The sequence below is a fragment of the Mastigoproctus giganteus genome, chromosome 5, assembly GCF_048544385.1.
Source record: "Mastigoproctus giganteus isolate SK-2022 chromosome 5, ASM4854438v1, whole genome shotgun sequence".
In the NCBI taxonomy this organism is placed as follows: Eukaryota; Metazoa; Arthropoda; class Arachnida; order Uropygi; family Thelyphonidae; genus Mastigoproctus; species Mastigoproctus giganteus.
Window position 1 is genome coordinate 4,929,452 of NC_143579.1, and position 21,049 is coordinate 4,950,500.

The window sequence follows — 21,049 nt, forward strand, 5'->3', positions numbered from 1 at the left end:
ACCTTCTGTAACAGTTATGTTAATATGTAAGTTATATAAATAAATAATAAATAAGATCTTTATTGTACAGTACATCGGTACACGCAGGTACCACGACCATACAATACCCTTCACGGCACCATGCCAGGGGTTAACAAACGGCAGAGATAACCTCGCCGGAATTATAAAGATTAATTTTTAAAAAATTAATTAAAATTAAAAAATTAAAATATTAATTAAAATTAAAAGATTAATTAATAAAAAAAAAAAAAAAAAAAAAAAAAAGTACTCTGTATAATGTATGTACAGAATCATTAATGTGTAAATACTGTATATATTAAACATAAAATGTGTATATAATATTTCGGGACGAGACTACGTGTTCAGTATATGTAACCCACTGCACGTAGTATCTCGTACCCTGATATGTACTTAGCACCCTCCTGGCACTTTGCCGTCCCGGGGTGGTTTCCTTATGGAAATAAACAGATAATAATAATAATAATAATAAAAAAAAAAATAAATAAAAATCCTACTTAGCACAGAAAGCGCATGCGCAAAAACATTTTTACGATCTTTCTCGGGGATAGTTGGTCTCAATATTTCCGTGCCGAGTTTCCTTGGGTTACGTAACTATGGCTGTAGAATTCCCCACCCCATCGAACGTGGGTGGGGGAGTTGATTACAGAAATTATCGCGTTCTTGAATTTATTTTAAAAGAGCGTCAGAATTCCTATCCCCTCCCCCCTCCACACAGTCGGTAGAGTACGAAAACCCCCAGAATATGTCAACAAACCACACGCAGAAAAATGTGACAATTCCAGTTTAAAGGAGCGCGCGCACACACACATAAGCGATGGTTGTGCGTGATCTGCCTTCTGGAAACAATGCCGTTCGAGGCGCATGACGCCATTCTGCGAGGTAGCACTGCCACCGCCGTACATATACGGTGCCTTATCTAAGAGCTTTATCGTCTGCTGGAAAGTGGCTTTGTTGTGTGTGTCCTTCTGCCGCTGATTCATTGGCACGCGGTGAGTTGTGATTTCTGTCAGTCTGCCAACTTACTCTTCGGGTCACGAGGGGTCTGCAGTTGGACCGTATGAACGCCACGGCGTTCATGCGTCTCACCCTTTGATGAGCGTTACGCTGTCCAGCAGACAATTTCTCAAATTCAAAGCGTGGCCACACTTTACACGGATGTGCAACTGCAAATTGCGCTACAACCATATTTGTGTCACTAATATATTAGTATTGCAAGAAAGCGGGCACCAACAAAAAATAAAATAAAACAGAATATTCATAGTACAGTATTTTAATTTCCACCAGGTAACCACTCTGAACTCATCCACTACCTCCACACATTGAAAGGCAACTTATCTCAGTGTCCAACAATCCGCTGCTCATGGGTGAAATTCGTGAAATTCAACCTCCTGTTGTTCTCTGAGACGTAATATTTGTGTTCTCTGGTTCATTGTCTCGCTCAAGGCACAGAGAGAGAGAGAGAGAGAGAGAGAGAGAGAGAGAGAGAGAGAGCAGACTTTCCTCATTCATTTTACTCAATCCAAACAGCATCTTAAAAATCTTAATCAGATCTCTCCTTAGATGTGCTGGTTAAGCTGGACAGCCCACACCTTCTAAACGATTTTTCGCATATGCATCGATTTGCACTCGTCACCCATTTGGCCGCCCTTCTCCAGAAATTCTGTCTTTTTTGTAGGTAGGATCTTCAGGCCTGAATACAATATTCCAAATTTATGGAATGTTCCATATTCCAGACTAACCATTGCCTTGTAAAGAGAGATAATGACGTCTTCTCCCTAATAGGAAAGGCCCTATAAATGATAGACCAGGTTCCTTGGCCCTCGCCGATGGCACATTGCTGTCCACTGTGCCTTCCTAACCGCCTGTTTAAACCATGGAGAACTTCGTGTCAGGATACCCAAGTATTTCGTCCGAACCACCTTTTTCTTTCCCTCACCCCACTAGCTTATAGGTGACTCCAGGATTTCTGTTTCCCAAATGCATAACCTTGCATTAAAGTTGAGCTGCCATTTTTCGGACCACAGATGGCAACGTTCTTTGCATAATATACAAAACATACACACTGATATGCAAATTAATAAATTCAGAGTAAAATTTAAAAATAAATAAATTTAAATCAGGTCCAGTTAATTGTTCGATTTCAAGTATTATTCTATGACAGAGACAAAAAGGTTTTTGCTTATTATTATTATTTTAATAAATTATCTTATTTATTGCGAATAAGCACTGCGCATGCGTCGGTTGTGTGTGTGTTTACGCTATGAGAGCCAATTTTACAGATCATGTCACTTTTAGCCGTTGACTTACTAAGTAACATTTAAATATAATAATAAACCCAAATCAGTAATGAAAAATAAATATTACTCGGTAATAAATTTAAAAAAAATACAAAAAAGTATTTAGGTTTTATTCAGTGGTATTGTGGTGGTGCCATAGCTCAACGACATTTTATGGTCATTCGCCGCTGCACTGTATCATAGTATATTTCCCAGATCTGTTCTTTGGCCGTCCCAAGTACACTTCATCGCAGGATAATCGATACTGTCACTGAAAACAATATAAACTGTATTTTTTCTTATCAGAATAATTAACAAATAGTTTATAAACAACTTGAAGTGTACTCCCTTGTTAGCAATACACAAATTTATTTATTTTTTATCATATTGCGAGCATTGACAAAGAGTTTGGGCGCTTACACGTAGAACGCAGGTGGCCGCTTATCGGAAACCAGCAGCTACATATAGCGGAGGCTTCTCACTGACTATGAACACATATAAAACAGTTGACCAATGCAACTTCTCAGTATGAACACATAGAAAGCAGTTGACCAGTTCAACTTCTACGTGTAAGCAGTCTAAAGGTGCTTACACGTAGAACGCAGGTAACTGCTTACCTGGAACCAGCAGCGACGTGCAGGTGAAGCTTCTCACTGGCTATGAACATAATAGAAGACAGTTGACCAGTGCAAAACTTTACCCCATCGCATACGGAGAAGTTGCACTGGTCAACTGCTTTCTATGTGTTCATAGCCAGTGGGAAGCTTTCGCTTTATGTCGCTGCTGGTTTACAGTAAGCGGAAACCAGCAAGGTTTTTTGGTGATGTATTTTCGATCTGGCTTTAGGCCGCTTCGTGGATTGTTTTAAGCTTTCTGCTTTAATAACCCAAAACTAAAAGTAAGATTCCGCTAAAAAAAAAAAAAAAAAAAAAAAGCATGTTGCTCTAAGATATGCGGCGTTTATTCAACAGTAATGACTTCAAACAAGACTGTGACAAACTGAAGTTGAAATCCAAAACTGTCATTTCCTTTAGCTACGTAACATCCCCCCACTAGCACCCTCACACAATTACACCAACGATCGTTACTTGGTAGCGTTGCGCTTAATACAGATAACATGGGTTTACTTTTACCAGCCTATATTTCGGTTGTTGTTGTCTTAGGGGCATCAGCGACTAAATCCATATTTTTCCGTGTATAATATCTGTAAATTGTTTGTGTTCTGTGGTCGATTTTCTGTTTGTTGGACGAAAAACCCGAGTTTCCGGGAGAAAAAACCATACTACGTTCAACTGAGACCAACTAACTCAGCACCTTGCGAAAAAGAACCATAAAAATTCCTCACGTCATTACGGGACCGAACCCAGGTCTTTTCTACCGTGTGGGGAGAACGGCGATTCTGCCAACGTGCACGAGAACTAGTAGATCAGATTGGATTTTGTGGTAGCTAGCGAATATGCTTGCTACTTTAGGGCGATCTCTATTGATTTATCTTCTTGTTTACCTTGGTTGGACTACCGTTTTTCAAATCTTTCTATTCCCAGTATTTGCTTGAAATGTGTCAGTAAAACTATTCTAGTAGGGATGAATTTCTTTCTCATTGCATCCTGAATTTTCGCTCTTTATCAAAACCATGGTTTTTCCAAAAAAATAATGTGTTAAAGACATTCAAGATAAGAATACAACATATCGAAATTAAATTTTGATATGTTGTATGATTGTGCAGACCATGGAGATGCTTAGCCTCAGTTTCTCCTCAAACCAATATTGGAGGCATTTGGTTGTGTATTCTGAGCATTATCATCTTGAAACATGGCATCGTTTGTGGAAAAAATGTGTGCACCATCATGGGATAAATCTGATTACTCAGAATATCGAGGTAATCAGTGGCAGTACTTCACCCGTTCGGGGTGAGGACAGGACCTAAAGAATACCAAGATATTGATGCCCAAACCATTGTTGATCCTCCTCCTCCTCCATGTTTGGCGGTTGACAGTAAGGATGATGGGTTTTCTTTGGCAATCAAAGAAAGCGCATCATCCTCTGCCGGATGTTGGAAAAAGTGTGAATAATGATTCTTCTGAAATTAAGACATGTTTCCAATCATCGAGTCCAGTTTGCAAAGGTGTGCTCCTTACGTCATTGCCTCGTCAGTCTAGCGTTATCATCGGTAAACGAGAGGCTTGGCAATAGCGGCTCTGCAATAAATTTCAGCTTTATGGAGTTCTTGGCAAACTGTTTTTGTGGAAGCTGGCTGCAATCCTTTTCAGTGTTCAGTGGTCTCTTCAGTCAAATTAGATTTTCTTCCATAATCCATCCTATCAGATTTTGTTTTCCCATACTTGCTGAATGCAAGTGAAAATCAATTTCGCCCACCATTTCTTTTGACCTCCTAGCACTTCCTCCTCAACGTGATCACATTTTTATTTATTTATTTTTTATTTATTTTTATTTATTTTTTTTATTTATTTATTTTATTTATTTTTTTTTTTAAGGTCCTAGCCACTGAAATTTCAGGAAATTAGGTGGCAGGACCTGCCAGAGTGAACTATATTCAAGTGGATACCTGGTCTGCCTCCACGGGGCGAAAGTGGGGCAACGTCGGGCCTCAGTAGAGGTCTGGCGGCTAAATGACCAGATGAACAACGGTACAAGGCATCACACATATACAAAGTCCATACACTTGTAAATCTCTGGCTTTTCCAGTAAACTGGTTCACCTACAATGTAACCTACGCGGAGATGGGGGAAACCCCTGGTGCCGCTTGACCCTAAACACACTTTACACTTTACTTTACACTTGCTGAATGCAGACGCGCTTTCGGTACATTGCTGTGGATATATTAAACAAATCAGCAGTTTTAGTAATTGATGTTCTGCTGAACGTGCACCAACAATTTGACCTCTTTGGAATTATGGCAGGTCGGTCATTTTCTCCGTGATACATCAGGTTGTATCGTCTTTTCTTCACAAATACTAACAGCAAGAAACAAAACAGAAAACAAAACAAAAAATCCCTCCTGCATGGTCATCCAGCCAATACAAAAACTACTCCTTTCATGTCAGGTTCTCCATTATTTTAGTGTGTTTGATAGCCTTAGAAACGCTGTACTCGTATATTTTTATTCTTATTTTATTTTATTTTTTATTCTTATTTTATCTTTCCTGGCATACACTCCTATCGTTTATTAAAATTGATAAATTAAATCATGAATTACGTTAATTTTCGCTGTTATCAAAAAAGCATAGGTGGCGCGCATAGCGATTAATTCAAAACACATATTTGGCCATTTAATATTGGAAGGAAAAACGGTAAGCATGTTCAGGTTCTATTGTAGGTACTTGTTTTTATTTAAAATTGAGTTACCTTCTGTCGGATCACCCACCCTTTGTGCCAGTTTATAACAAAATGAGCCCTTCCTAATGTTTATCACAATAATTATTGTAACCTTTAACTTTATCTGTAAAACCACACCACCAAAGCTACTTTTTGAGCTTTCATATTTGGGCCTATGTAACGCTGCCATGAAGTGCGCAGAAGCATGGCGATTCCTCTAATTACTTTTTATGCATTGAGAGGTGTTGGTCCCTTCGACTGTCTATCAATGTACAATGATGGTAATTACAGTAGTTTATACAGTGTCTATAAATTATTCACCTGATTATGAAGATATTATAATAAAATTTTAATCTAGGTATTGTAAAACGGTTTGCTGCACTTAATAAAGGAACTCAAAGAATTTCTTACCACACAAACGCATTTTGGTAAACCTCCGCGTGGGCACCTTGGGTAGCACGTAGAATGTGAAGACGGTAGCCGAATTCAATCCAAGAGTTTTGAAGCATCTCTCGAAAAATGGAAATCATTGTCTGTTCAATCCGTTCTTTTAACTATGTGATGTTAACTCTTTTTTTTTTTGCGTACAACTTGTCCTTTACGTAGCCCCATACAAAGAAGTCCATACTTCAGATATCCAAAGAACGCGGAGGACATGGAATGGGACCATCCTGGCCGACCCCTGTTAGAAAATTTTTTTATTGAGAAAATCGCGCACATTTAAGTGTGATGGAGCACCACAACTCTAGTGTGGAGGTGCCCTATCTTGCTAAAAGAACACATGTGGCTGCATGTCTTCCAGCTGTGGTGGCGCAGCAATCACCTGGCTGAAGGGCAGTGCGCCCCACACATTTATCTTGAGACTATCACTGTCGTGTTCACGAACTGAATGAGGATTTTCAGATCCCCATATGCAAAAATTGTATCTGCTGATTTACCAGAAAGGTGGAATGTTGCTTCATCACTGAAAATGCCATTTTTCAGAACGTGCTCATCTTCGTCTATACTGTTCAGAATGTGAACAGTGAATTCCCCTCGTTGTGGTTTGTGGCAAGGCTTAATTTTCTGGACGATTTGCATTTTGAAAGCATAAAGTTTCAATCTCTTGCGAAACATCCTGTACAAGGTTTTGGCGGTATTTGCAGCTACAGGCTTGCTGGCGGATAGATTTTGTAGGACTTCAGTTAAACACCTCCTGAACTTCCAAAACTTTATCTGCAGATACACTAGGCCTACTTGCTCCTTTCTGGTGCAACACACCGCCGGTTTCTCGAAACTGTTTCAACCATCGCCTTCCTGATTGTTCCGTAGGTGGATCTTTCTGGAATTCCAGTCGCAAATGCCTCTTTGCCGTCACTGGAGATTTGATCTTTCACAGCCATCACGTGCAGATTGCTTTCTCCTGCACTGTCGCCATTTGAATGCTGAACTGTGGCAATGATTGTTGAAATCAAGGCTGCCAGCCATACGAAAAAAAAAAAAAAAAAAAAAACAGGAGCAAAATAATTGCAGAAAACATTCATGGTTTGATTTTCTAGTTTTTAAACTCACATTTTTGTAGGAATGGAAAGCTCCGAAATCAAAACAGTACTCTGTTCAGGGAAAGTAACAATTTTAAACTGCTAGATAGAGAAGGGATGCATCGCGACAAAAGTATCCATTACAGTCTGTGTGGCTAGAGAACTTGAAGCAAAGTTACATGGCAATTGCAATTTTTATTTATATATTTTAAAAACTTTAATCTTACAGAAAACATCTAAAACAGGAAGTGACAAAAAACAGATGTGAAAATAAAACATGAGCTTTTAAAATTAGTTCTAATGTACAAATAGCGCAACTCACTGTCCTTTATGAAGAATTAAAATTTAAAAACATTGAAACGTTTTTCTTATGTATTTGACAATGTTAATGTTATGTAAAATACAGATTTTTTATTTTTTTAAATTCTTTTCGGGTATTCATTAAAATTATCGAAAAGAATTCCAAATCTGTGAATTATAGAAAATAAAATTAATTTTTATTAGTAATTAACCTTTTATTAACTCAAGCCGCTTCCTAGCCTGCTTGTCAATTAGTGATTTTTGTAACTGCCCGAGTGATGAAATATCACCCCTAGGTCACGTATAATCGTATTTCTTAAGTTGCAGAGTGGGCGCCTCCGTAGCCAGGTGGGCAGGAGCAGCAGTGCGTAGCACACGCTTCTTGATTAGACCGGGGTTCGAGCCCGTCACCACCAAATACGGAGGATGCGGAAAGGTCAGGGAATGACCACTGCATATCCTGGAGCAATATGGCCTTAGTTGCTAATGCTCCTAAAAAACCAAATAACAACAACAGCAGTGATCTTAATTTGCAATCAGATGTGAAAAACCCATGTATACGAATATCGCGAAAAGAAATGCGTGCACATTTAGTTGGAGTAAGAATTAAAACATTAATTTTTATCCCAGTTGCTATTTAATATTAAACTAATCATTTATCTTCAAACAGACAGATGATTGGTTTATAGCTTATTGCTTAGAAATAGGGGTGGAATTATAACACAGAAATTATAAAAATATATTGGCAGTATAATTATTATGCGTGTGCATATTATGCTGATGCATACACGTTAATGTATGACTGTTAGTGCTGCGTTCATCTTAGCTGCATCAAATGTCTCTCGAATTACCCAATAAGGGTGTCCTCTTTGCGATTTCCTATTGCTACCCTCTTTTTTAAACTATTGATATTCCCCTGGGGTCATTAATGGCAAGTTTTTTAGATCGTGGGAAATTAGTCTGCTACAGTATAACTATTAGCGGCTGACTTCATAGGTACTGACAGCCTGAGAAATTTTACAAATTTCTTAAAATAAGAAGTTAGATCGAGCAACAAGGAATCAGCGTGTGAAAGATAAAAATTAGCGAATAAGAAGAGAGTGGAAGTTGATAAAATGAGTAAGATTGGATAAACTGAAACTAGGCGGATTTTTGACATAGGTAGGCGGTACAGAAATTGAGTTGAACAAAAAGTGAGTGAACGGGGAGAGACGAGGGACACAGTTGAGATTTTGTCGGAGTTTGTGGAAATTGGGTTAGTAAAAACACACAGTTGAGTTAGAGTCATACCCCGAGTTGAGATTCATGTGGGTGTTTAAGGAAATGAGTTAGGAGAGTCACAGAGTTGAGTTTTATGTGTGTGTGTTTATGGAAATGAGTTAGAGAACACACAGTTGAGAATTTGGGAGTGTTTTGGGAAGATGAGTTAGTGACAGATCCCCGAGTTGAGATCTTGTGGGTGTTTAGGAAAATGGGTTAGTGGGATTCTAAGTTGAGTTTTTGTTGGTGCTAGGGAAAATGAAATAGTCAGTGGACATAGCAGTCGAGATTTTCGTCGAGATAGGTAAAATGAGTTAGTAACATGGACAGTTGAGGGTTCTGTTGTAGTAGGAAATATGCGTCAGTTAACAGTGGAGTGTTTGGACGTAGTGGGAAAAGAGGAGGGTAGCGCCCTGGGAAATTTTCTTCTTGAAAAAAAGTTCTTAATAGGTGGAGCGGAAAAACGAGGGTAGCACCCTATGAGTTTTTCCTTGTGATAAGTTTTAATAAAGTGGAGTGGAGAAGGAGTTAGTGTGAGATGCCCTATGATTTTTCCTTGTGATAGGTTTTAATAAGGTGGAGAAAGAACGCCAGTCCCAGTGCAGCAAAGAGTTCCAAAAAAAATCATCTGTAGCAAATTCAGGTGTAGCTGATGAAAGAGATCCCCAGAAGGTACCCTGAGAGCCAGGAAAGCTTGGAACCGCCCCGGAAAGCGAAAGAAAGAAAAAAGATAATAGTAAGTACTGTAAGTTAACAAAGACTGTTAGTAAAACAGTACAGTGATTAATTAATGAAAAACAGAGATAGTACTAGACGTAAATTGATAAATAAATTATCTCTTAAGTAAATTATATATATACTAACAGAGTTAATTAATTCAAAAAGGTTATTGTAAAATGCAAGAGAAACGGAAGATAAGTAATAGATTAAATTGTTGTTCAGATGATTATAATATGTTAGAAGGATAATAAAGTTTATAGTGAGAATCTTGAATGTTTTAAGGAGAGGTAATGGAATATAGTGTTTGTATTAATGAAGAATTGTTGGTCCAACTGAAAGACTAATAACAAATAGAGACTTTAGGAAAATTAAGATTGGTCTTCAGTTAATGTAACAGAATGGTGAGAACAAGAGTATAATGATGAAAATAGCATATTGATTGTTAATATAAGAATAATATTTGCAAGGTATCCTATATTTAACCTTGTATGCATATTACATGTTTTTTTATTCAATTGCATATTATGTTGTATATATATATGTAAATAAACTTTGTTGTTTGTTAATTTGTGAGTTGTTATTCCTGAACACTCAGAATTTCCGAAGGGAATTATAATTAATTGAGAAGTTTCCTTGAATCTGGAATTCTCCTAGGAAGTAAAGTCAGATGCGTAAGTGGGGGAAATAAGAATAAAGTGGACAAACACATAGGGAACAAAACGAAATAAAAATAAGAACAATAAAACAATAAAAATAACTAAATATATAAACAATCATTCTTCAAATTCCACCCCCCACAGATCGTTTTGCCAATTAGATCTTAGTTATTATTTAATCTCACGTGAATATAGATAGGTTCATTTGCTTTTGCTAGTTTCTTAGAGTTAATTAACAGGATAAGCCTGGGAAGCTCATATCTTCTTCACTAAGTGAAAGAGGTATGGCTTTGTATAAAGCGGTTAGGTTATGTGCGTGTTATGCGTAACGTAAGGATATGAGGCGTCAGCATATTGTGTCTGTTACTGCGTGTGTTCTGTGGTTCGATTTGTAGTTTTGCTTGACAAAAAACCATGCAATCATCGACTAGGACCGACTAACTCAGCTATGCTGGGAAAAATCCTATAAAATTCCTTGTGTCATTGACGGATTTGAACTCAAGCCTTTTCCTCCCGTTGTGGGAGTACGTTGATTTTAATCACTGGAAGCTTGTCCGCAGTTTCCTAACGCTATCCGTTTCAACTGTCAACGTGCCATGGGAAGCATTAATGGTGATCTGCTTGATTTAGGATAACGATGTTTCCAACAGTTGATTTGGAGATTATGCTCTATTGAGCCTGAGATTCAATATACAGCTTTTAGGAAATCATAGTAGATATTGCTTTGAAGATTTTGTTAGTTCAAGTTGATGTCAAGAAGAATCGGACCATATCAAATATACTGAATATGTATGTCCAGTGGTTTGCAACCATAAAACCTTGGATATCAAGAAAAAAAATGATGGAACTCTGTTTATGAAAATAATGGGCGCCTCCGTAGCCAAGTGAGCAGGAGCAGCGGTGCGTAGCACACGCTTCTTGATTAAACCGGGGTTCGAGCCCGTGCCCACCAAATACGGAGGATGCGGAAAGGTCAGGGTATGACCACCTCATATCCCCCCGGAGCAATATGGCCTTAATTACTAATACTCCTAAACAAAAAAACCAAATAACAAACAATGAAAATAATGATTTCATGGCCTATGGCACCTCTGAAAACCTTCACATAGGTCTCAAGGTTCTCGTCACAATAAATTCTGGTAACATTTGCTAACACTTTATAAAAATGAAAAGCGTGGCCAGCGACTGCTCTTCAGAACTAAATTCCAGTCATGGAAATATTGTATCACACTATACGGGGCTAGCCATATATTTCTTGCTAATAAGGGTTGTGCGTCATAAAATGTTATGACGCGGAGGAGATCAGAAAGCGACGTGGTCACAATTAAAACTGAAAATTCAAAATATTAATAAAATTAAATATTCATCATTTATTTCTTTCGGCAAATTTTTTTCACCTTTTACCACCAAAAAATATTCGAGAGCTAATAATCATACAAAGGAAGCATAATTATTTTAATTGACGAAAAATAAGTTGATCGTTGGTTGTGTCGAAATGCAGAGTCACAGTGTTATTCAAACTCGAACTGGGTTTTAATTATTTACATTTGTAATTTGTGTTTACAAAACGGCCTTAATATAAAGCAAATGAATAACTAATTATTTTGTGGCTTTCGTGTAGCAGTCGGTGATGACAGGTAAGTAATTTCCGATCTCCCCACACCTCAAAAAAGAAAAAAAAAGAAGAAACGAACAACAAACTCTGTATTCGATATAAATTGTTCGGATACTTTTACCATTTGGAATAACCGTTAGCTGCTGGAGTTTTACATGCTGTTGGCTGGTCATGCTCGATAATGCTGTCTGTTTGCGGCGTCCCTTTTTGTGTGTCCACACAAACGCTATTTCTACACCCAGGATTTCTGCTATAACAGTCACTGAGGGTTTAGAAAGCTCACGAGGGGCGGAGCCCGTTCCGATATTTGGCTGAGCTTGTGTCGCAGATGGGTCTGGGATTTCTGTGTTTCTTGAGGTGATAAGCAACGAGATTCGCATTAAAGCGTCCTTCCGGCAACTTGTGCAAACCCCTAATCACCGTGTTAGGGGGTTGGGATGCGCGATCCTCCACAAGGCGCTCTTTCACCGGCTCCTGTGATCCGTTACGGGACTCTTCCCGTCGGAACTTTTGGAGTCAGCGAAGTGTGATCTGCGCTGGCGACAAAACGACGGCGAGTCTGCCGGCGGACCGCTGTGGGACCTCCTGCGGCCGGCGAGTAGCGCTACTCCGGGCGGAAGGTTGGACGCGATAGGCACGTTCCAACCAACCGTTGATGCGCGATTGTGTGACGATGATAATGAAGGATGCTCAGAGTGGGGACGGGTTCGTCGAGATTTTGTAGAGGAGCTCCTCGAGTCCTCAGTGACGTCACACAGCTGGGATCGAAGCTGGGCGCGTTCAAATGCCACATGTCGGCCGAAACTGCGATGCTTCAATTCAGAAGTTTAGTTTTAGGCTCCTTCTGGACTTTGTCCGACTCAAGTCTCCGACCCTGCCTGTTGCCAAAGTTACAAAGGCAACAGTGATCCACTTCTTGGCTGAAGGGGCGGACTTGGGTTGAGACGCATCCGTTTACCATCCTTCAAATTAAAAGAGCTGAGATTCGAGTAAAGTTCATTGGCTCGACCTGGGATCTGTTTGTATTGTAATACAAAATGTTATTTAAAAATGCAGGAGCACCTGTATACTATATTCTTTACATCCCCCTCATCATCCGTGGCTGTTAAATCTGTATGTTTCTATATTTGCAGATATTCCAGCCCAAGAAACTTGTACTGTCCCTCAGTACCTGTACTGAGTGGGCTACTCCTATATATCTGCTTGAGACCAGCTAACCATACAAGCCGAAGTGAAAATGACTTTAACAGTCACCCATCGGTAATATTTGAATCTAAACAAGTGAATTATTCTAGTAGATGAAACAATGCTATTTACTGGAGTTTAATATGTTCAATTTCGGACCTTTGAAGATCCAAGTTGCTTCTGTCACGAGAAGATCACCACTTATGGACGCATCCATGGAATATCTATTTGAAATCAATAACGGGAGAACTCTGTGAAAGTTATCGAACAGAGAAGCGACTCAGTACTTCTACTGTTGACTACGAAAAGTTCCACGATGCTTTCGAATCAAGAACTCTTACGAGCGGACAGAACTACCAAAAAATACGCGCTGAATACCGCGTGGTAAAAATTCTTCCATCACTCGCCTCTTCTGATTTCTACGTTTCTTTGAGGTAAAATCCTTGAGTTCCTTCAGGAACTCTAGGATTCGATCTCTAAAATTTTTGAAGTTATTAAAAGAATTATCAAAAAGTTATTAAACGTGATGTCGCAGTTTGGAGACATTTTCTTCGCCGCCGATTCCACTGTTTTGAAGGTACCATTCACGCATTAGCCACGAGATTTTAAACATTTCTTGAACAAAGTTATTACGTAACAAAATATTTCGATTCAAATCGAGCTACACTATTTATTTACGTTGCGTTCCTGCAGTTGCCTCCCCTCTCGCCCTGTAATAACGCATAAATAGCACTTTTATGTGCCCCCCCTCTCCTTATTATGAGAACTAAATTATCGCATTATGATAATCTCCAGCTTACTGAAAAAGTGCACTGGACATCGCTAAAGTGTAAACAACGTCAACAAAGTAGTAAGACTGATTTTAGAGGAATAAATTCCTTCCACTCACCACTAATTTAATTGAAAACCCCAAAAACATTAAAAGGTAGAACTATAGTACTTAGTATCGTGGGTGGATTGAAGGTTGAGAAGAGGGAAGATACTTGTTGACATTAGACATGAATTTCTGTGGATTGTTATTTTCGGAAAATACATGCGAAAGAAGGTTGTTCTACAAAATAGAAGCTCAAGGGTGAATCAATAACAAAATAATCTTTTAACAGTGAACGCTTTTTAAGACTATATAGATATTCTTTTTGTATTTTAGACCAAGTAGCGATAATCCATTCAAGATCTACAAACACAACAAAGGACATTTTTTATCGATGGAAGGAAAAGTTTCTCGAAGCCAGTTCTAGCTCTCATTCGTCTAACGGTACCATGCATGTCATCTCAAGGTGTTGTCTGAAAACCTGTGAGGCATGGGAGGGATTGCCAAGGGTGTCTCTGTAAATGGAAAGATCGGAAATAGCACACAAAAGCTGTCTGAATTTACAGGATGAAAAGCGCTCGTTTCCGTATAAAGTGGACTTGATGCGCGACTCCAGAGGAACCATCATTTCGGAGTGGGGGACAAAGTAATTAGATAAGAGAGTACGGAGCGCCTAGCTGGATGAGCAGCGCCACTTCAGTCAGCACTTGGTATCGTTCTTTGAGAGAAAATGGCACACACTCGCGCACAACCATTAACGAAACGCCTCGAGCCTCACAAAGCCACACAAATTAGGAACCAACAGAAAATGAGTGAGGTAAATGATCCCCTGGACCAACTCCGTGCTTCCCACCGGAGGTCACTCTCTCTCTGAGTGGCGAATCGATAGAAGAAGGAGTTCTCTGAAAAGGTTGTGTCGGTTTGATGCTTCCCGCTGCGGGACAGATACAAAAGAGAGGGGAGGGATGACGGGCAGGAGGCTCCACCCTCCCTCGACTGTGACTCAGGTAGTGCACGAGGGCCCTTCACAGTGGAAGTGATGGTGGACGTGAAGGGAGATGGGTCCCGGCTGGTTCCGATTTTCGCTTCTCCTTTGTCTCTGATGCTCATTCTCAGCATCTTTCTCCTCCCTTATCTTTCAGATTAGACTTCCCTTTGGACTAGTGCCGCATAAAATGTCACTTTCTGCAGGTGTGCGACCCCCCCCCCCCCCCCCGTTTCCAATAAAGTAGTCCGCTGCCCGATTACTCCGAGTTAGTAGTAATTTCGCAATTGATGAATGCGACTAAATCAGACTGAAGTGGTGACCTCCTTCGAAAACGTGCCTTCAGCCGACAGTGTGTGCGCTTTATCGACCTGCCTATCTGAATGTTATTCAATACTTAAGTGGAGTAAAGTATTACTTATTGCATCATTCGATACACTCCTTCTGCCAAAGATATCGCCTTGCATTGTAAGAACGGGATGCGACTTCGTTATCGTTTGATGAACGTCCCAGATTAGAAAGAAGAATAAAATGACACAAAATTAGAGAAACGTAAACAGGGAGATGCAGCCATGCTACGATGCACAGCACCGACGCATGATGGGAAACAAGAGATCGTAGGGCGAGGATAGTGAGTATCGAAGGAAACTCATATTGTTTTCCTGGCTTCTTCGCTATACAGAAGATCGCTCTCAAAAAGCGATTCAGCTTACAAAGCATCGCCAACACGTCAAGAAATTCAAAATTTCAGTAATCCCTCTGAAGTAACGAGGTCATAAGAGACCTTTTAGAGCAGCAAGAATGAGTTATCTTGGTAAAACTCCTTGCTAGACCAAATTGGAAGAATGAGCGAAGAATATTTATTCTTTCGATTGTAGGCCAGGTACGTTAGAAAAAAGCCCAAAATCTTCTGATGATTTTAATCCAATCTATTCTATCAGCTGCTTTTACCAGCCTACCTTTATATTGTTATCAGTGGATGATCAACTATCATCCATCATAAACCTCCTTGCATTGTGCAGAATGCAAGAAACCTTTAACGCCAAGTCTCATCTTTGTATAACATTCCAGGATATTAAAGTATCTTATGACAAACTTTTACCTAGAGCTCTTATCTATGTGGAGTGTTTCTATTAGAAAGTACTGGGTTTTAATCTCGCTAATTAAATAAATAAATAGATTTTCTGTTTATATTCCGGGATGACCACATTTAGGGATTTAGAGAAGTTTACAAGGTAGTGACAGAGAGAATACCAGAATATCACTGTATTAGCCATCACTTGGGCTAGAATCTTCTTTTTTCACTGCAGGATTTTGTAAAGAACTATTTTAAAATTGAACATGAAACGACAGATTAAAGTAAGATCTCTTAAAGGGCACATTTATCCACGTACTGGGCAAAGATACCGCAATCAATTTGAGTACTAATGGAAATGTTGAACAGAAGCTATTGAAAGGTTTTACGGTAACATTATTGATGTTTGAAAAGCCATTAGAGAATATTACAGAATATATATATATATATATATATATATACACATATATATATATACACACATACACACACACACGTGTGTGTTCCCTAATTTTTTTTTTTTTTGTTCTGTTTTCTTCTCTACACTCAAATCAATATTACTTAAAGATTGTACAACTTTCATGAAGCCATTTTTAAAAGTAAGGCACCATATCAAGTCACATTTTAAATTTATTAAAAAATAACTTATATTTAATTCTTTGTACACATTGGTTCATCTGATGTATCTTTCGTTTGATTTGATCCTGTAAGGATATATCAATGTTTCCCTTTGCATTTATAAGCATAAATTTTGTGGGTTTCTTTTTATTTAGTCCGAACCGTGCTTTGTTCTCTCCAAAATATCTGTGTCCAGATACATCCTGTAGAACTAGTTACTCCCTTTCTTTTCTTATTTGACATGAGCTACGGTGGAGGTGAAATTTTCTTTGAAAGTTTCGTTAATTTGTGGTGTACTGTGATGCCTAGAATTCAATGCTGATTTAACTGCTGTGGTTTATGGGCCCAGCTATTGTTTTTTTCTTGAAATTTCAGCGGGAATGAATTTATTCGCGAATGTATTAATATTTTTTTTTCAATAGAGGTAATTTAGGTAACGTGTCTTCGCTTAGGCTTGTTACAAATGCGCTCTGGGATTCAATCTGAATGAGGCGTATATGGAAATATCCCACGCCTCGCTTGCAACTACATCTAGCTTCACCTACAGAAGCAGCTCTGCCCCAAGCTTCTTCCAGTAATCCTCCAAATTGTAAAACCGGTAATTTCTCTTCTTTTATTAGCCGTACACCATCTATTTTCTTTTAACCATTTTGCATAAAAATTTGAATTTGCATATGCGAATTCTTTATTGCAGTAAATCACAGTTCCCTGGAAGCACTCCTTCTTCAAGTCTTTCTGTTTTGTTGACACCTTTAAAAATACATATAGTAGACAAAAAAAAAAATTCTTGCGCATTTTAGCAAGAGTAACTGTATCCTGTTTTTTCAATATGCATGTCGGTCTATAAAAGTCCTTCCTTTAGTTGTAACGGCTTTTCTATTTTATTAATCACCTGTAAACTTGATTCTTACATATTAAAAAAATACAACTTGACATATCAAATAGATAATTTTCAGGCATTTAAAGCAGTGCAAAATATTTGCTGTGCTTTTAAAGAACAATTTGACTGAGTCTCTCTCTCTTTTTTTTTTTTTTTTTTGATTTGGTAGTTGGTGGCGCATCGGCTTCTGTGGCCATATTGCACCTCCCAAGGTTTTTGCAGTACTTTGATCCAAGCCCGAGGCGAGAATCGAACCCGCGACCTTTGGGTTGCCGGGCAGGTACTTTACCCACTCGGCTAGCCCGGTCGGCGAGTCTCTCTCAAGCATAAATTGAATCAATCTCATTTGATCGATTCTTGCTCGAGCACGTGCTGCCCATGGACAGTGTCATTGACAGGTCTAGTCTAGATATCTTAAAAGAAAGGATATACAGCAATCATAGCCAGCTTTCTTTTTAATTTAATAAATATATAAAAAAAATAAACAAATACAATAAAAATGAAATTTAATAATATATATATATATATATATATAACCTGTTTAATGAATACAGATGTATGCACAGATATATTCACTTAACACAAATATATATTACTACACATCACGAATTATAATCCACAGCCATCTAAAAGCAACCTTTAAAATCAACAGAGGATCCCTACTAATAAATAAATTTTCTGTTTATACTCCGGGACGACCAAACGGTCAGAGGAGTTCACAAGATAGACCGAATACAAGAAACAGCACCATATTCAGCAGTCACGGGCTTGAACCCCGGTCACTCAAGGCACGTGTACTTATGCACCCGCGCGCCTGACCACTAGGCTACGGCGGCCCTTTACGTGGAGTTCTGTCTGTTACCTTATTTTCTGCAACATTAGGTCACTTCCGCTCCGCGCACGCAAATTCGTCTTTAGTTTATGTTGATGATTTTCAGCTTTTTATTCAATCAGAATATCTCTCTGAAAGATAAATGTACACACAACTGGTATGAACAAACTTGTGAATTTTCTGCCCTCATCTGGGTTGGAATTGAACAAAGAGAGGTCAGTGTAAATTACTTTCCACACAAAAAAAAAGCCATCATAGAAACAGTATTAATTTGAGACTTGCCAAAATATAAAAACTGGAAGTGGTTTGTGATCATTCCAAGATCACGTTTTCAAAGTTTTGATCATAGTTTTAGTCCACAGTTTGGGGCTTAAGACCGAAGTTTGCCAGTGGATGCCATTACCGAGACAGACTGACAGATTTACTGATTACTTTTAGCACAAAATACATTAGGCAGAAGCCCGCTGTTTGTATTTAGGGACTGTTGGTGATTATCATCTGTAGGTAAATAAGTTCCCTCAATATAAGAGATATACCAGCATGGTTGTCACGTTTCCACAATACGAGAGATTCCCAAAGGTGAAAATGGACACCGCAAGATAAATCTAAAGGTGAAAGGTCCAGTTCAAAGTTCATTGCTAAAGAGATTTTAACATGTTAATGGTTCAAACAAGGGCGAATGAAAAGCGATATGCATATGAAGAACAGCTTTAGAAAGTGTGGACTGCAGAGTTTGACAACTAGACATCTAAGGAGAGGTTGAATTGAGGTGGGAAAAGCGCTGTGGGAGTTGAGTAAAATGAATGAGGAAGATCTGTTCTCCTTGGTAGGTGAGACATGAACCTAGGGACAAAGCTATAGAATATCAAAAGACATGGAGTTCACTTATGAGCAGCGGGTTGGCGAAAATTGGAACAAAAAATATATAAAAAAAAAAAATGTTCTTGTTTATAAGCCGCTAGGTCAGAGGGTTTACAATTAATTAAATAAGTTGCCATCCCCCAGCGTAGAAAAAGTAACGCGCCTGGCTAAATTCGAAGCGGAATAAAAAAAATAAAGTTTTATTTTTTGACGTGCAAGATTATATAACTTGAAATTTTCTACCTCTGCTCTTGCACATAGGATCCCCCTAGTTACTCGCTGATGGAGGAACACTGGAAAGTACCAGTGAATAACATTATCAGTGAGTGCCCTTATCCAGACCGAAACTAGTTTCAGTATTCTTATCAATGCGATGCATTTCTTATCAATGGGAAGTGCTATTTATTTGAAGTAGGAGAGTGAGGCAACTCATGATTTGCTTCATATTATGAGACATGCATTTTGTATCAACTATTAGCTTAGTTATGGCGTATTAGTGCAATTTATACGTCACATATTGTAGCCAAGAGCCTGTTAAAGGTATCATGTCAGCAAACAGTTATTTGGGTTTGATTTACTTTGGTAATTGTTGGCTGGTGATTTATTGTGTCGAAAAAAAGAGAAGAGTAAGAGGTAAAATGAAAGACACCCCTCACTGAAAGATGATGAAATGATAACTGTCTGTAAAAATCGAGGTTATTTAGAAGGAGAGTGAAACTGAATGTAGTCGAAAGAACGACTGATCGATAAATAAGACAGAAACAGAAAGTGGGAGTAGAAGAAAGGACAGCAAGTAGCTACCATGACAAGCGAAGTGTGGAAAGACAAGTAAAAGCACTGAAGGTATCGGGGTGTGTATGTGTGAGAGAGAGAGAGAGAGAGAGAGAGAGAGAGAGAGAGAGAGAGAGAGAGAGAGAGAGAGAGAAGATGTGCAGGAGCTAATTGTTATTTGGTTTTCAGTGAAAAGTTTTCCTTGTTTCGTAGCATCAATGGTTGCCAGGGAGACCCACGTGACCATATCGAAGAAGATGCAGACAAAGGGGCGAACATCGCACATCTGCTGGCAGACTTAGACACACATCGGTTCTGGTTTAATGAACAGGTCAAAAACAAATCACCCTCCTCACAAGCACTAGAAGTGGCGGCATTATCTTCGCTTTCTACATCTTTTGCAGAGTCAGAAGAGGAGGAGGCTGGCATCCAGTCTACGGGAAGCTACATGCACGAGACGACCCTCATTGTTCTCGCCTTGTAGCGTGAAGGGATGCACTTCGCCTCAGTAAGCATGGCCGTGATTGGTACTGCTGTCTGCCTTAACAAGGAAAAATTGCATAAGCCCACCATCTCCGAAAAAAACTCTCCCCGCTCCGCTTTAGAAATGACGCATCGATCTATTCGTGCAGTGGTGTTCGGTCGCTGTAGAGCACGGGCCATACCTATTGTGACATCGCGTCTCTGATGTCCGCTCCCGCAGCACGACATTGAAATGCTGCAAATCTAAAGCGATCTACAACTACAGAAAGGGGTGGGGGAGGGGTTGTCCTGCAGTTTCTCTTCTCACTAGTCCTCCGCCGTCGAATATATTCTTACAGAAATTCAGCGGCCCGCAAGACCCGAGAAATCTGCGTTACAAAGAAGAAGAACTCAGACTTAGAAACTGTTCTCCGTGGAAACAATTGCAGCTTCATTTATTACTGGTTCTGAGTTCAGACGTTGCAGTCACTGTTTATCTGGAAAGTTTCTCTTTTGTTTTTCCCCTTTCTTTATGGATATCCACTCTTCAAGATGTTTAAATAGCTGTGAACCCAAAGTCTATTGCTGATAAGATTAAAAGGAAGTTTTAAGAAGCAGCCAACTGAGTAAATGCCTGAAGATTCCTCTCCATTCCTTCATCCTTCTTGTCGGTTAATGAAAGACAAAGAATGCAGTATATTATTTAAGTACATTGAAAGACTACTCTCATCATTTCGATTATTTTGAAAGAATCAACCACGAATTCCTTTTAATTAAAGTTGATTGTAAGGTCATTTCCTTATTGAAAGAGGGACTGACTATCTTAGATGTATTAACTACTAAACCAGCATTATACAGAAGTAAA

General features: G+C 39.0%; 1 protein-coding gene across 2 annotated transcripts in view; it reads right to left on the bottom strand.

Moving 5' to 3' along the window:
• Positions 1-21,049, bottom strand: part of LOC150085139 (uncharacterized) — a 111,212-nt gene that overhangs the window by 10,100 nt on the left and 80,063 nt on the right. The gene's annotated exons all lie outside the window — the stretch shown is intronic.